The sequence below is a fragment of the Fringilla coelebs genome (genome assembly GCF_963513975.1).
Source record: "Fringilla coelebs genome assembly, chromosome: 3".
Taxonomy (NCBI): Eukaryota; Metazoa; Chordata; class Aves; order Passeriformes; family Fringillidae; genus Fringilla; species Fringilla coelebs.
The window spans coordinates 41128132-41146664 of record NC_140030.1 but is presented as its reverse complement, the minus strand read 5'-3'; positions in this window follow the sequence as shown (position 1 = coordinate 41146664).

Below are 18533 nucleotides of genomic sequence, written 5' to 3'. Positions count from 1 at the left end.
GTGTACAGCACAGGAATTCCAGTCACTGAAAGCACTGTGTGTCACTACAGTGTTAAACTCTTACTTCTGCGTCCTGGTTGCACCACTCCCAGGTCTTTCAAGGCCAAGGAGGTCCTTACGGGCTTTTGGTCAGACTTCAGCATAAAAAGGTTTGTGGGATTTCATGTAATGATTTACACATTCAGCTCAACAAGTTACAGCTGAAATATATGCTTCCAAAAGGCATTCAAGTTTTGCAGAATAAATAAACTCCTGCTCCGCTTTGAAGTCGTTGACAAAAGTGCCATTTGCTTCAGCGGTGCCGGAGTTTCCAACAGAGCTTCCAAGTGACCCCGAAAGTACCACTTCTCTCATTCCTGTCTAATTATACTTAAGTAAAATTTTGCTTTATTGAGGACAGTAAGGCAAACAAGATGTGACTGTTGTTCTTTTTTAAGCTCCCTAAAAAAAGTGCTCTTTTTGTCTGCACTGGTCACATTGGTATTTTCACTGGACACTATGATTGTGTGTGTTCTTCTCTCACTTCTTTATTTGTTCTTCTGACTTACCTTTCCTCAAATGTACGAGTTCTTATTTTTCAGGATACTTGAAGAATGCAAGTCCCAAAGACAGGGGTGTGCAATCCAGCAAGAATAAAGTGTATGTAGATGTATATGGGCAAGGGATATATCCAGCTAGCTGCAGTGTACAAGGTTTAACTAACAAAATGAAGCAACACATTTCTTAATGGGGACTCTGATGCTGCAGCTGCATTATGTTGTTTGTCTATGAACTACACGAGACATACGTTATTTTAGCACTGTTATTACTAGTTTATAAAGCCATATTTAAAATTGTACACTTAATTGTAACATAACTTTAAATTGTGCACTGTGTTGATCAATGTACATATATATGAAGATCTGTATATTTTGTCTTTATGCTGTATGTCATTGGTGTGTAAATTATAACTAATGGATCTAAAATACCTTTCTGGTTCATGTCCTTATTCTGTGCCTGTGCTTTCTATAGAGCTGGGAACAGCTGAGAGTTGCTCTCTTGAGAGCAGGGATTGCATGAAACTTTAATGACCAGTCAGTTAAGCCCTCATCTCCCCAGGCAAATACTTTAGCCGCCAGCATTGTTTGAATGGAGTCATTCTGTCACTGATCCCCTTTCCCCTCGACACTCCGGAAGGATTTCAGGGTGTAGCGCAAGAAGAAGGACTGACATAAACTTGGGTGTGAGGAGGGGTCCCTGCTCTCCTCGCTCTGTTTTTATGGCTACTGCTATCAGTGTGAAAATAAGTAATCCTGAGAAGGCAGCTCTGTCAGGAGAACCTTTAAGGTCTTTGCTCAGAGCACTGTGGTAGCTAGTTTCACTATATTTTTCAAAATTTTCAGCAAGTTCTTAGCCAGGCTTAGTGTGCTGCCCCAGATGCAGCAGAGGGGGTGTGTGACAGGAGATGTGACCTGGCTGGAACAAATGCAGGGCAACAGCAGGCAGGCAGTAAAGGTGCAAAACTATACACAGGTCTTTCAAGCCTCACAGAGGCCTGGCATCAAGTCCAGCTTCCTAAGTGATGGTGTCAGTGTTGCATTAAAAAAACAAAAGAAATCCCAAAACACCCAACCCAACCTACCAAAAATAACACAAACCTCTAAAAAAACCCAAAGACAAGTCAAGCCTAAGCCTGTAGTACCATTCTAGTAGATTTTTTGCTCCTTTCACTGCCTTAAACTTTTATGGCTGGTGAAGTTGTTACAGACTTTTTCTCCGCATGAAGGCTAGAAATTTCAATGTGTTGAGTAAACACTGAGGTCAGAAGCATGCACCTATTGAAACATTAAATATTGCAAGCTTGGAAGAGCTGGCAGCCAAAGCAGAGTCCTGTCAAGTTCAGGGGTCTCTCTATTCCAGTGAACTTCTGTCTTGGCAGAATACTCACAAACTCTGTCTATCCTCTATTCCCAAAAACTTTAAATTGCAGCATGTGAGAAATATTCTGGGTGCTGCACAGTAGTTCTGGGCCATATGGGCACACACAGCTGCTTACGGCGGCTTTGTCAGTGGGAATTTGGTCAATTATAAAAACTGGTGGTAAACCTGATCCTTACTTCAGAGAGTGCTGCAAAAAAGGTGAGGGTGGGTGCCTGTGTTCCCTGCATGAGGAGATGGAGGCAGGCACGTGGTCCAAGAGTGCCCCAGGACAGCAGCCCTTAGGAAACTGCCCAGATAAATTCCCTGAAAAGCCATTTATCTATAGGCCAGATCCTGCATGGCAACATCCCTACTCTTTGAAGTGGGATTTGACTAGGTGACCTGTAAAGGTCCATTCAACCCCAAAACCTTCTAATATTGCTCGTTTTCCAGTCAAATTGTTCACAGCAGCTTGAGGCCAGACAGGGCCTCTGCAGCATCTGCAATGATGGCTGAAGAGCTGCAAACAAGTCCTGCCTAAAGGGAATATCTAAAGGGAAAATGAAAGTGATGGTGGTGTTGCAACTAATATTATTCAATGTTTATGTTGTGGTAGGGCCCAAATAATCTGGCCAGCATGAGTCCTTGCATGCAGTGTTCTTCAATGGCTCACATTGACTACTGTGAAGTTTGCAGTCTGAGAAAAAAAAAGGTGCAGCAAGAAAGAGAAGATAAAGATAGTTCAGTGTTGGCTGTGCATTTAGCCATGAATATTTGATTTTATTTTAAGACTTTTCTAGGCTTCTCTAGGTGCCTGCATTATTGTAATCCATGAAGATCTGCTCTGAGGGGCCATGCAGCCTCAGGGCTCCTCAGCACAGCAGAAGTGTCTGCTGTTGGGTGGGCAGAGCTGACCTTGCTGCACTGACTGCATGACCCAGATTTCCCTGGGGGACTCTGGAAGGTGTACGTGGCTCAGGGGTGTACCCTATGGTCAGACATCAAATTTAACACCTCAGTCCCTGGCTGAATCCCACCCAAAACCAGTGGTGTCCTTACCAGAAAGCCCGGTGATCACCTCTACTTTGATACTTTTTCTGGGCCATCAGGTACCATTTCAGACAGGGGAAGTTCTTCAAGGGAGCTTCAGATTTCAGAACACTGAGCACTCCATGGTTAGGAAATACCAGAGTTCCATTGCACGTGTAGTTTTAATGCCACCTCTTTTTGCATAGGTATAGAGTACAGATTTCAATTCTTTCTTTCTTTCTCTTACTGTTTTTTTTTTCCTTAAGACCTCTGCCTCATCTGGTGCAGGAGGTAGAGACTGATGAATTAATGACGAGTTGGTGGGGATTTCTTTTGAAGTTGAACCCCAAGCCTTACTTCCTACACAGGATTCAAGTCCTACAATGAAAGCAGAATGATGAATTTCCTCATGAGCTTCTCTGTGGCAGTCATTACCATGGTTTCTGGGTGCTTCAAAAATACTAACAAATTGATAAATGCAGTAATAGAGAAGACTAGAAAGACAGAGTTGTCAAGAGCCTTGAAACTAAGTGCAAGAAACTGGAATTTGATATAGGAAGTGCCAGTGGGTGGACTCAAAGAAAGAAGGAAAGATATAAACAATAGCCATCAAAGAGTTTCTTAGCAGATGCAGTTTAAGTGTGTTAGAGGGTCTTAGAGAAGCGCTGAATAGGATGGAAATTGAGGATCTAAAATAAAGACTTGTTTATCAAAACGGGGAGGAAATTTAAAGGAGAAATGTGATGAAGAAATATTAGCATTTGGAGAGAGGATACATGACCAGGCAGATGCAGTTTTTCTGTCCTTCACAGAAGACTCTGCAGTGGCTGAGGGTGTGCTAACCTTACAGACAGCAGTGAAAGGAGCTGAGTTTTCTCTGAGTTTTCTCTGCTTAGGCGTGAAGGCTTTGAGGTTGGGCCGTGCTTCGCCATCGTTTGGAAGGCAGCATTTCTTTGGGAGCCACCTGAAGCACGGTTATTATCTAGTAAGCAGCTTTGATTTATCAACTACATCTCTGCATAGGGAAATTGCCGTAATTTCACATGCAGTGATTCACTGTGACAAAGAAAACCATAATTACCCGGGGTGCAAACTTCACCGCATGCTAATGCGCTCCCGTTCCGCGGCTTCTCGGCACTGTGAGCGCAGCACTGCAGAAATAGCCCGTGGAGCAGGGAAAGGTGATTGCTCCCAGGAGGATCCGAGGGATCTGGAGGTAGAACAGCGGGCTCACTGTTGCTTGGGAGAGCCAGGGCTGAACATAGGAAAAGTTGCCCCAACCCCAGCCCCTCTCTGTGCCCAGCCCTATTTTTGGTCGTGCTGCTGAAGATCATCAGTGATTCACTGTCACACAGTGATTCAGAAGGGGAAAATGCGAAGGTTTGCTGGGGAAGGAAGCGTCACTGTGAAAGCAGGTGGCTCCCAAATGTGTGCGTGTTTTGATCAAGCAGGGGGTGAAGTTTGTGCCTTCTCTCTCCTGAGTTGTTGAGCAGGTTGTGAACAGCCCATGCTTTTTACAGCTCCAGAGAATTTTCCTGTAATATTTCAACTGTAAGGCACAGTTACACATTTTAAAGGTGGGACCGTAGCTACTCTGCCTGCCCGACTTAGTGCTGTCTGAATAGTAAAAATTCTCCCAGCTATTTTCTGAAAGCCAATACCAGCCCTGCTATTCTATTAAAATAATTCAAATATCACACTCACTTTATCCTACATTTCTTAACAAACATGAGTTGGGATTTCATTGTAGCACATAACCAGCCACCAAAATCCTGCAGAATGGCAAAGAATTGTAAAAGTGTGAGGATGATATGAAGAATTCTAGCTTCTGTAACTATTGTTAGGTATTTGATTTCTGCTGAGGCCAAAAGAGGAGAACTGAAGAGGAGAAAAAAGCAACTCCATCTGATACACCATTTATATAGCTATGGATACATTTGGAACCCATTGGAGTGTCAGAGTGAATAGCAGCCTTTTTAAAGCCTGCTTACTGGAGTAGTTCACAAAATCAAATCCTTTAGAAAAGTTGTTAAAGAAGCCTTCATTTTTTCAATTGAAAGCCATGAAAATATTAGCACTTTTACAATAAGCCAAAAAATAAGACAAACAAGAATGAATGGCGTGACTGTAAAACTAATCTCTCTGTGGTTTTGGATGCATAAATATAAAGTGCTTCATAATGATGTGCCTTGCCTATTATTGTATATATTTTTTAATCTGTATGTAGATTGTGGAGAGCTTTGGAACCATGCATCACATGCTCCTGGTAGCCTCAGACAGGACCATGTACTGTAATATCCTCTGGCAAACAGGCACCATTGGTGAGGGAGAAGGAGCAAGCATTTAAACAAATGGGGTAAACCAGAAGCTTTGGCTAGGAGGAGGATAATAGAAGACAGGCAATCATTTTACACATGCAAACCTATGGTTATTATGTGAAGCTTTAAAAGTCTAGCTAGTATGATTGTAAAGCTTCATGGGGAAGAAAGGGAATGAGATCCACAGGAGGGTGTCTCTTGCCATCTTATTTAACGCTGTGATACCTGACAATAGAGATCAAGTGGCTGCAGCAGGCAAGTTCCTCTGCACAAAGTCTGTAAGGAGCAGCCTGTTTTATTGCAACTATGGCTCAGGCTGTCTTGAAGTAGCTGTTGCTGGCCAGCTAGATTTTGGGATAAACTTTTACCTGTCTAAAACCAGGCTCTGAAGCTTGGTGGCATCTTGAAAGTTTCAGAACGGCTTCTATCAGATCACCTTAGCATTGAGTATTTGCCATGCTAACAAGGTGAGAAGCTTCTGGATTTGCTGCTGACATTTGAGGTTTCCTTTCCAGATGGGAACTAACCATTAGTAGGTTCTGTGACATCTTTTACTTGCACAAATCTAAGTGCATACTTGTCTCATTGAATTATAAGGCAGGAAGAGGTTCATTCATCATCTAAATTAAACAGTCTCTCAGCTCTACAGACAATCTTGTATTCTACTGGCTTTTGATAGCTGAGGAGATGGGAAGAGGGAAAAGAAACTGGGGTGAGGAAGGAAATGATAAATACAATACTTAATATTCTGGTAAATATGTTTATAAAATCATAATTTGTACAGCATTTATTACAAATATTGATGACTTAGTTTCACAGATACTGAAACATGGCAGAAATTACTCGAAGGAGCCATAAGCCATGTATTTTGGGGTGAATATTTCCCTGCAGCCTGGGATGGTGCAGCCCCCTGGGGCAGCCTCTCCCCACACTCTGTGCCACTCAATGAAGCAAAAAAATGTTGAAGCAGAACGAGTCATCCTGCAGCATTTCAGCTTGCAAATCTTATGAAACTTTCCTGTTTCCATTCAGGTCCAAGACCAAATGATGCTTCAAACTTAAAAAAAATTATAGAAATGAGTCTGAGGCAGCCCTGGCCCAAGAAGCAGCTCACACCATGCCCCTTATCTGATTCCATGCTGCTGGGAGGACCAGTTATTAATTGCACACCCCCAAACCTCCATGCTGGGGTTAAAATGACAACTTAGGCATCAATCACCCTGATTTTGATCTGGTATAACATTGCCCCAAATAAGGAAAGGCCCAACAGAGTCCCTGTTTAGCTGGTTTTTCATTCTCGCTCCGTGTGTAATCTCCCTCAAACAGAAGTGCTGTTTTTAGCTGCAATCTAAGCCCATTTGCCCCTGTGGCGGAGCTGAGGGGAGCTCATGACATCAGACCACTGCTAACATAAGCACACGAAGCTTTGTTAGGCAAGTAAATATTTTTTCCCTTTGACATGTGAATGAAATGAAATAGATATGAGTGATTGACTGGCACTGGAGATGGCAGACCCCTTGGATGCCCCCCTTCTGGCCTAGTTTAGTCAGCATTTTGTTCCATATGTATTCAAAAATGTAATTAGTTTTTGTTTATCCAGAACTTTCAATGATGTTTGTAATTCAAAGTGCTGATCTTTCCCTCCTGTAACCTCCCCTTCCTAAGTAGGGTATAGTCAGACAGTTTAACATTCAAGCCAAGTGAATCAGGCCACAAGCTTTCAGCAACAAAATTACATCATCTAATGCAGACATACCATGCTTTTGAAACGTGCTTTGCTCCCTACTTGGTGCTTCATCTCTTAGCAGCCATATATCAGGAAGCAGAAATAAATCATCCACTTTGCATCCATTCATTGTGGATGACTGAAGTTGGGCTTCTACCTTATTTGCCTTCAGCTTGCTTGTGCTGTTCAGCCTCCTCCTGGTTGTTCTGACAAGTCTCCAGCAGAGCTGGCTGCTCCTGCACACGATGATGTGCATCCTCCTGCTCATGCAGCCTGCCATCTCACTAGGAGAGGATCGAGTAGTGAAACTTTTGATCATAAATATTCCTATTTTCTTTCCTGGGGAAAATTGAAAGAGACTCTGAAGAGATCTGCTGGAAGAAGCTGCAAAAAAGACCCTGACATCTTTCTTCAAGGGGTTGCCCATGTGACACTGTTGTTAGTTTTAGTTATGTCTTATTCCTAGAAGAGAGGCGTGAGATGTCCCATCCAATCTTGCCATATTTATACATCAGGGAAGCGTACATAATTCTGTTGTTTGTGCCCCTTTCTTCTGTTGCAGAATCCTTGTTGATGATCAGCGGCTGTCAGCTGCAGGGATGTTCCCAGTTCTGTCCTGAATCATTCCTTTGCAAACACCTCTTCTGTGCTTGCCTTGATAGATACACAGGTGGTAGCACAGCATTGCCAGCATGCTTGGCTGACTCCTGGATCCCTCTGTGCTGACAAATCTGCCTCCTTAGTTTCTCTTGTTTCAGTTCCTGACCACCTACTCTTCATTTTGTGGTGCCTGGGCGTAGCTGTCCAAGCGTACGTGTTCTCTGGATGCACAACGTTGTGCTGAAACAAATGCCTCCAGGCTTTGCTGCATCCCACCAAATCACTCAACTCTGCTGTGTCCTTGTGGAGAGGAAACCAGGGCCCAGCCTTCTCCCTCTCTGTTGTCTGGGACTGAGAAGCTGTATTTAAATAGATAGACTTGTCCAGGCTTGAAAATTCCCTCTCCAGCTCTTGCTTAGGATTTTCCTCCCAACAGCTCAGAGGGTGGCTGCAGTGGATCTGGGCCCCAAGGGACACCCATCCACTGGATTCCTCTGCCACTGCATGCTGTGGAGACACCCACAGAAGAGATGCTGGCCCTTATTATCACATGTGCAATGACACCTGCCCTTCAGCTTCTGCCTCTGTGGTGACAGCACACCTCCCCATTATTTCCATAGAAACGTGACATGCCTGTGTGGTGTCGGCAGTGTGGCAGTAATTTAGCAATTTGTAGAATATTGATGGGTGAAAGTGGGAAAAAGTTTAGGCAAACAGCAGAAATTCTGAAAAATGTACTCAATTTTTTGATTTAGGATTGCTGAACATCTGTTAAACCTAAGTTGTGTATCTTGACAACAGTTGTATATTTGACAACAAATACAGCACATGCCAAAAATGCGGCTGGATTAAAAGCTGCAAAATAACAATTCCAACACACTCGACAATCTCAATTCTTCTTCTTTGGCAGCAGCACAGGAAAATGAGCAACACTGTGTAATCCTACCCACACCCGATCAGGAATTTTTCAGGGACTCTTGTGTTGTATGAAGAAAAAAAAAAAAGAGGCAATTTCAGAGAATAATATTTTTATGACAAGTTTTTTAAATTCCCTTTTTTTCACCAGAATGCACTATTACAATTTTCAAAAAATTGTACAACTATTAATACATTGTATCTTCTCACAGTTTTTTTTCAATTCAGTTGTACACATAACATACCCTCTGTTATTTTCTAATAATATAAAATTACTAGAAAATTTAAGGTATAAACTATTTTTCAGCCAACAGCCAAACATTAAATGATGGTGAAAGACAAGTTAAAGAAAATCTACTAATTTGGCAAAGGTATTTGGATGGATTTGAAAAGGAAGCCTTCCTTTGCTGCCAAGTGCTTTGGATGTGCTTTACAGACAGCCACGGGAGGGCAGTGAATGACTTGGATATGCAGCTCCTTTCTAGTTTTTATCTGTTTTTTAATCGTTTCGTTTCCCTTCCACCGAGCTCCTATCTTGTCAAGAAATAAAAATTTGACGCTGATGCGAGAAAGGGGATTTGATTTTCATTTCCCTCTGTGGGTTTGGCACATTTTCCTCATACTCTTGTTAGTTCAGCTTATCATCAGTGTGTGGAGAGCGTGTGATACCATCCCTGGTGCTGCATGCAGGGCAAGAAGGGAGCGGGGGAAGCGTGTTTGCACAACTCCCGTGTTTGCACAACTTTCAAGGTCAGGACTTCCTTCCAAGAAAAAAAAAAAATAACAGAGAGCCCACAAACAGTTTAATGGTTATCTGTGATGCTCACAAGTTCTCCTAGATGCACTCCAAATTATTCCTTCTTCATTGAAACACCTGACCCACATTCCACACAGGTTTCAGCCAACAAACAGTTTAATAAAATCATAGATCTTGGCCCTCCTGTGGGTTGCTAATGGGCTGGTGTCTCTTTTTGCCTTAGCTTTTTGCCAAGTTAGCAAACGGTAAAAGTTGTAGTTATTATCAGAATTAGAAACTTTTGGTAAAACCAAAGGAAAATGAATGTCCTCATGATCAGTGTTAGCAACCAGAAGGTCTCTAACAACTGGAAATGCCAGGACAAGCTCTCCAGACTGACATTACCGATCAAAGGTACAGAAATTGGCAAATAGTCAGGATCAGAGGAAGTCCAGCCTAGCAGCAAGCAGAAACAGCCACATACTGGCTGGACAAGTGCTCCACAGAGACCGAGCAGGAGTTTCACAGTTCACAGCAGAAGTGATGTTTGAAACATTTGGAAGGAAGTTAGGGAGAACAAAGGCTGTTTCTGTGGCACACACAGTGCGGGGAGGAGACGAGAGCGCCCGCAGCCTGCCAAGGCGGTATGAAATATATGCCTGTGTCTCAGTATGCCAGAAGCTTCTGGGCTTTATTCCCAGAACTCCCACTGGCATGTACGACCTTGTGCTAGTCACCCACGCTTGCCATGCCTCAGTTTCCCTATTGCAAATTGGGGACAAGAGTACCTCTGAGCATCTGTCAAGGATCCCGTTTTGCAACTTTAGGATTGTAGGGATAGGATGTCTTTTGAGTAGCATCAGCTCTCCAGCATTCTGGAGCTTTTTGACATTTTCAGTAGAGTAGCCAGTCTTTGTATTGAGGCATTGCAAAAAAAGAAGGTGACAGCAGAGGCAAAACTCACATTTTCCCAAGTACAATCTCCACCAGCTTCTGATGGAAAAACCACCCTTAGCAGCTGACAAGGTGGGAGCTCTGTGACTGGTGCCAGGGTAGTTTTGACCCCATGCAGCAGACAGTGTACAGATACACTGGCCAGATGCATAACAGCAGGTTCTTGACCCATCCTTTCAGCTGCCAGGCTGGCTGGCCACCAGTTCCCAGTGCAAGGTTCAGCACGCCCACGCTGGCAGGAGGGGATGCTCAGGCACTGGAAAAGCAAAAGGAGCCTGACCCTTAACCGTGAAGGGCAGATGAGGAACCATGGGGTGACTGATGAAAATCTCCATTTGGCCAGCCTGGTGCTTGCTGGGTCAGACTCCACATGCCCACTGTGAATGGATTGGACTCGCTGTGTAGGTACATGTGTGATTTATCTCTCAGTGGTTTTACGCAGATTTACAAATCTGGCTTATTTTGCATGGAATTACAGCCTCCCAGATCTGCCTTGGGTTGCAACATGTTTCTTTCAAATTAAGGTTCGGATCCAAAATCCAATCCATTTGGATTTTGCATCCAAAATTGAATGTAAACTTCAAGAGGTGGGATTTCTCTGTACTTACATTGCTTTCACAAATACACCTATATCAAACTGAGCCTTCAGGCTCATACCCAACACCGGTGCATGAGCACAAATCCCTACACAGCCCACCAGTAACTGATTTTTGGGGAAAGAGGGAGAGCATATTAGATCCTTGTTCCCTTTTCTAATTGGTTATCTCAATAGTCAGGGGAGTAAGTTTGTTGACAGAAGCATCTTCTAATAAAACAGATTGTAAATGACTTCTGTAACAAACCAGGAAGTAAAACAGAATCCATATCTGCAGAGACACTTGTGTTACCTCCTCTCAGCAGCAAATGCAGCACGGGGGCTGTGACCACTTCAACTGTTTCAAATATTGGCCATTGCCTGCTGTCAGCTGGTTCCTTGTGACCTATCTACCAATAAGCACACAGTCCTCTTCTCATTTTATTTTTTTTAAAGTATTACTTCTTTTTATACTTTTGATATCTGGATCTTCTCCCAGCATCTCAACAACCAGTTCTTAAAACTCATCTCCTCTGAGGTCTTGGCAGCCCCACTTGGCCCCCAAGGTCTCTATTTATAGAGAGCAATACTCTCTCATTTCTTCCTCTTCTGAAGAAAAATACACTGGAAACTGAGTTTTTGGTGTCTTAAGATAGAGATGTATGAATACCAACAGTAGATATTTTTAATTTTTTTTTTTTTTTTTTTTTTTTTTTTTTGTATGGAGTGTTGTTACCTTGGGAGGAATGTTTAAAGACATGGAAAAATGATGCTGTGTGGAAGGCTGGAAACTTGCCTTGGTACATACAGGTCCCACCTGGAACATAACTACAAAGTTCCCACTGAAGGAGTGCTGATGTTTCTCCTGTAAAAAGCACGCTTTTCCGGGTGGAAAGGGAATTATTGCCTATAGCTGGTAGGTCTGTGTCAAGTGAAGGTGGAGGGAACCAAAGCCAACCCCACACCAATGCACCCCAACCTCCACTGGTGCCTTCAGCACCTGAGCACAAAGGTCCTCCTCATCATAACCTACCCCTCCAGGAGAGATATTTTTTGGCTTTTAACTTCACCCAAGTGATCTAGTCTTTACCAAAAATGACTCCAAATGCAGTCTAAATTAACTGGAAATACTGAAAAAAAATGTTAATCTGAGTCAATCTGGAGGAAAATTTGGTTCTGAGAGCTATTTCTGTTGCCTGTAGAGCTGAAAGCCAAATGCTTATTTTCCCAGGCTATGCAGTGAAGTGGGTGGTGGAAGGGGAGAGAAGAACATGAGGTTACCAAGATCAGCTAGTCTTCACTAAGAGTTTTGAGACAAGTCTGGTTTTGTTGCTGTTGCTATTTTTAAGCCACCAAATAAACAAGAAATGTTAATGACATCAGTAATCCCTCATGGACGTATGCTTGGTCATTCACTTCTCTTATTTTTGTAAGAAAAAGCTACAGCATTACATTGTGTTGATGCTTTTTCAAGAAAATATCACTGGCAAATAATCCTCTTAAGGAAGTGAAAGTGGCTGGAGGCAAGGCTTGGGGCTGAAAAACACAAAGTGGGCTCAAAACAAAACAAGTGCTGCCCTCCATGCTGCTCTGCTGCTGGGCCACCCTCAGAATACTAATACAAAGAGCTCTGGTTAGCCAGGCACCAGCTCACAAAACAAAAGGGTTTGACCACCTTTTCCCATTGAAGAGAGCTATGTTTGATCAGAGAACACTGTCATATCTCATCAAGGGTAGAAGATAAATTAGCTACCAGATAATTATAGTGTCAGAACAGTAGATCAAGTCCATCTCTGCTGCATGCCAGTGGAATTCTGATACATTTGACCAAATGAATTCAGTATTTTTACCAGCTACTTCAGTCCCAGTTAAACTTCCAATGAAGGTGGTGATAGCTGTTTTCCAGTGGGCCTTCACAATATTTTTTTGAGGTCTTCTCAAATTCATTGCCTGTTTTTTCCTCACCTTCATAACATTCCCTTTCATTCTAAACAGAAGAGCATCCTCATCCTCTAGATCTGATCCTGCTCTTTCAGATTCACCTCTGACTATGCAGTCAGTCCTGGGCCTTCTTCATTGCATCTCTTAATTTTGGTTCAGAAGAACCAAACCTTGATGAGATCTGTGCCTGTACTACCCAGCCTGAAATGTTGCCTCACCTTTATATTATTTTCTTTGCTTATACCCACCAAAGCTGCTTAATTGCTCTTCTCCTTAGATGGAAAGGGGAGAGAAAAGATAACAAAAATGTTCTGGGGTGAGATAAGGAGACATCCCTGAGCGCTTAACATTACAGGTAAAACATACTTGACTTGAGGAAATTAATTTAATTTATTGCCCTTTAAATCAGCCTGATTTGAGACAATGGGAAGCAACTCAAAACCTCAAAAACACATCCCTACCCCTCCCTTCTTCCTGGGCTCAACTTTATTCCTGAATTCAGGAATAAAGCATGGGGGGTGGGGAGAGGGGCTGTGTTGTCTGGCCGGTCCTTCCTCCTCACGGGGGAGGAGGACTCCTCACCCTCTTCCCCTGCTCCAGTGGGGAGTCCCTCCCACAGCCTGCAGTTCTTCATGGAATACTGCAGTGTGGGTCCCCTCCTCGCAGTGCATCCCTCCAGGCTGCTCCACTGGTTCTCCCCAGGGCTGCAAGTCCTGCCAGCAAACCTGCTCCAGTGTGGGCTCCCCTCTCCATGGGTACACAGGTCCTGCCAGGAGCCTGCTCCAGTGTGGGCTCCCCTCTCCATGGGTGCACAGGTCCTGCCAGCAAACCTGCTCCAGTGTGGGCTCCCCTCTCCATGGGTACACAGGTCCTGCCAGGAGCCTGCTCCAGCCCAGGCTTCCCACATGGTCACCGTCTCCTTTGGGCATCCAGCTGCTCTGTCACGGCTCCTCCACAGCTGCAGGTGGAACTCTGCTCTCCCTGAGCCTCCATGGGAGCAGGGACACAGCTGCCACACCATGGTCTGCACCAGGGGCTGCAGGGGAATCTCTGCTTCCACACCTGGAGCACCTCCTCCCGCTCCTTCTTCACTGACCTTGGTGTCTGCAGAGCTGTTTCTCTCATGTTCTTGCTCCTCTTCTCCAGCTGCAGTTGCTGTTGCACTGTTCCCTGCTCCTGCCCACCCAGCTTAAACCTGTCATCCCAGAGGCTCCTTTCACCATTTGCTGATGGGCTCAGCCGTGGTCAGCAGAGTCTGTGCTGGAGCTGTCTGGCATTGGCTTCAGAGGACACAGGGGAAGCCTCTGGGAGCTTCTCACAGGAGGCTCTCCAGCAGCAAATACAATGCACTTATCAAACTATGCCCTTCTCCACTCCTCAGGAAGATGGGCATATGACACATGCAAATTCTAGGAAATTCTGTGACAAGGACTCTAGTAAGTGTAGTTTAAAAGCACTTCACATTTTTGTAATCTTTATGAGCCTGTGTGCCTTAATTTTTGCTCTAACAGAATTCAGTGAATTTTTTTTTTTTTTTTTTTTTTTTTTTTTTTTTTTTTTTTTTTTTTTTGTGCAGGGGAACTAAGTTCTCTAGGAAGTCTGCATATTTATATTTTCAATTAACTTTCTGGGAGCCCAGAGCAGAGCCAGGAGGGTGTGTCAGAGATGCTCCAGTACTGGATGGTGGAATAAACTATTGCCCAGTCTATGGTGTGGGGTAAGGCAGCTGCTGGAGCACAACCTTGGTCTGTCTGATGTGGCAAGAGAAGTGCAGTGGCCACAAACTGATGGGGTGTTGTTGTATCATTAGGGTAGGGCTCTATTTCTTTATCTTGTTTTCTGCTTTTTATCATCCCCTGTCATTATCTCTGAAGTTCATACTGCACTCAGCTGTTGTGCCTGTGCTTGGTCCATATAGAGCTTCCACCAGAGCAGAATTTGAGCTGGACTCTTGGCCAGGAGTAAAGCTGGTGATACAGGCCATGAGAATTATGAGCTTATTTCCCTGGTCTGATCACAGAGGGATAAACCAGTCCATATATATTATGAGGCAATTATATGAGCTAATGATCGAGTTTTCCTACTCAAACTTTAATAGCCATGCTTTTTAATTCCAGCAAGAACAAATCTGACACAGACTCTGGCCAGGCCAATAATGATTGCCAGTTCCCGTTACACCTTTAAAAGTTGAATAATATGCGCAGCACTTGCAGTGTTTTAGAGGCACTTAGCACTGCCAAAGAGCTGAACAAGCACTATTGCATTTCACACTCCCATTTCTGTCAAGCAGGTGTTCACAACTACCAACCCCACCAACCTTCCTGCAATGAAACTAAGGTCTGAGGAGAGACAGGGGTGAGTTTTTAGCTCCTGCACATCCTTGCAGTAACGCAGCTCTCTGTTTTCCACACTGGAGTGAGATTACATCCGTCTGCACCTAGTCATGTAAGTGTGCCTCTCATGGCTGCTCATGTTTCCCCTTCTTCTCTTCATTGTGGGTTTAATGGGGTATTAGGGGAAATTTTGCAGTTTTGCGTTTTGTTTTCTTCAGGTGTCTGCAAGCAATTTTGATTTTTGCTGTGAATGCAGGTACATGAAGTGTTAGCCTGAGTCATCCTGTGCTTTGCAGCAGAAAGCAAAACCAAATACTGAAGCCTTCCTAGCTAAAAAATGGCCAAGCTCAGTTCTGGAGAAGCTGCTGCAATGTCAGCTGCTGCAGGCTGCTGCTGTGCTCAGCATCTCCTTGGGTCCATGCACAGTGAGCACCTGAGGTCACTGTGCACTGCAGTCACAATCTTTTTCCTTTGGAAAGGAAGATGGAATTCAGCAAGAGGAAGACTGAGTAAAGTACATCCAAATGAATTCAGCTGTCTTCAAGTTAGATGTTTAAATCAAATGAGTTCCCTTACTCTCTTGGATCTCTGCAGTGGAATGGTATCATGGAGGCACCCTTCAGTGTCCAATGTACAGAACAGGTACCTCTGCCTCTAGAGAGCATTTTGTAACATCCTCAGACAGACATCTACAACAGATGGCAATGCATCACCTCTGCAGGCTTCTTTTTCTTCCTTTCCATAATTAAAAACCCACAAATCAACAAGGTCAGGATTTGCCATCTTTTCAGCCCTGACAATTTGGTCAGATGGCTCCTTTTGTCACGTAATAGGTTCCCATGTTTCATTTCCTCTTTGAAAATCTTGGCCTTTCCTCATTACATAATTATTTAGTGCCTTCAGACACTGTCCAAGCAGCAGTTTTTCTGTCATGCAAGTGGGTCAGTGATACTATTTTGTCACAGAACCTTGGGGCCAGGCATAATTGCACATTTTTCTCTTGTTTGTCTGCATTTCTAATCAATTTACACTGGAAGATCCAGGCTGAAGACATGTCATTATGGATAACTTAATGCATTGACTGTGGTGTCTATGGTTATAAAACTTGAAAGAAAAATTCTTCAACCTACTGCAGAGGATTTGCCATATTCTTACTTATTCATACTTATATCAGCAAGCCACCCTTCTCTTTCTCTCTCTTACCCTTTCTCCTTTGGTGGGAATGTTGGAATTTGTTCTGCTTAACTACTTTACCCTTAAAGCAAAAGTAACCAGACTTAAAATGTACTTTTGGACCTTGTGTTCATTGAGCTACTAAGTCAAGGCCTAGGAAGTATCAGCACAATCATGTGTTACTGATCCTTGATGTAAACCTTTCCTTGTTTGGATGAAAACTTCCATGATACATGATGTAAACCTTTCCTTGTTTGGATGAAAACTTCCATGATACACAGGGAGAGAAATCAACTCCTCTATTTTATGCAAAGAAATAATGAAGGAGGGTGAGCACATCAACTCAGGCCTAGACCAGAATTCAGGTAGGAAGTACTGGGGTGAAAACAAAGACCAGTAGGTAAAAGTTCAATGACCTGAGAGAAGAGATTATGTCAAAATCTCTTGGTGTTGACTATCAGGTTTTGAAAAGAGGATTTGTAAAAGAAAATAAATCACTTAATAGATTGTGATGCAGAAAGCACTGATTTCTGCTCATAGTGAATACAAGGGAGCTGAAATTATTCTGTTCATTGGAAGGAGTAGATTAAACTACTCATAAATATTGTTGGGATCTCAGTTCAGCATAACTGAGAAAAGAATTGGCATAGCCAGTGGAAGTGGCTGATCAATACGGAGCTGTAGGTGAAAGGACTGAAAGGTGGGCTGTGCACGGAATGGAGCTGAAGGCAGAGCACATTCCAGTCATACCTGACATGTCATGAAGATGCAAATCATAAAATATGAGAAGATGAAAATCATAAAATATAACATCACCCAGAATTCTGGTCTGAGCTCTGTTTTCTTTGTCTCAAAAAAGAAGCGTGAAGCAGAAGCTGCCATCTCAGTAGCAGAGGTGGTTGTTAAAATAGAAGGTGCTCCCATCTGAGTTATGGTTGAAATGACTAAGACTGCTTAGCTGGGAAAGAAAATAAGGAAGTGGGAACATATTGGCAGAATACATAACACTGAAAATGAAAAAAGTAAATAGATTGCATATTCTTTCTGGTAATGCCAGATGAAATGAATATCTAAACTAGAAAGCACTACTACTACTTAAAAGCAAAAAAAAAAAAGGCTTTTTAACATGATACAAAATAAACATGTGAAGTAATGGTGGCTCGATATGATAGAGCTCCAAGTGGTTAGCAGGATTAAAAGCAAGTTAGGCATTTACTATTAGGACAATTGCAGATAATGTAGAAGTCTACAGCTATGTTAGATGCAATGAAAAATGCAAAGGGATATAAAGCTTTTTGCCTCAGTGAATACAGAAACTAGTCAAGAGATGGGGTTTAAGCAGACACTTCCTCCATGTAAGAGTCCCACATTCCAAGAGCAGCTTTCTCCTTAATTATCTGTATGAAGATTTTTGCATCTTTCTTCAAGCCATCTGTCACTGGACACTACCAAACTTTGGTTGACTATTCTATTTTTATGATGGAGATTAGGGAAAACCTGATCAAAACTTGTGAATGTGGCAACTACGCTGCATTCAGGACCAAAATAGATGCAACAGTTGCAGAAAATGTAGATTTCTGTAAAACTAGTTGGAAATGAACTTATTTAGGGGAAGGAGAGGAAGAGTTTGGTGAACTATATAGCCAAGAAAATCTAAGAGATTCAAGAAAAAGGAAAGAAGACATGATGTTGGAAAAGACAAGGGAAGAGAACTCATTTTTTGGGTACAGTGTGGGCTGGAAGAGATGTAGAACTGGGATGGTGGAAAAAAGGCTTTGTACACATGCCTGTAAATAAAAATGACTCAAAGAGATAGCAGACTCTATCATCAACTTAAACTACTCCCAATTGTAGAATATAGGCAAATCAACCTGTACAAAGAAGCAACTTCTGTTCTGCTCTATCCTATTCTCTCTATTCTATCCCAATAACAGTAACTTCAGCATGTCTAGACTAAGCTCCTTCTAACTTACATTGAATAATGCGCATTTAATTTTTTATTTTTAAATTTTGTATTTTTTCCATGGCAAAGAGCTGGGGAGGCATTTGTAGTAGGGTCTAACAGATTTTTTAAAAGGTACCTTGCTGGTAGTGTTAAAGATGACAAGGATGGTGAAGTGTGTTCTGCATATGGATCAGGCAGAATTAGCAATGGTTCACCACTCCTGCGAGAGTTCATTCTGCTGCCACAGACTGGCCCATGAGAATATTTCTGGAGAGATGAACTTTATCTAATAATAAAAAGTCCACTGACCTGCTCTCATGTCACAATTCCTATAGCATGAATAATTGCACCCTCCTGTATAATTGGCAACATTAAGAATGCTAAGTGAAA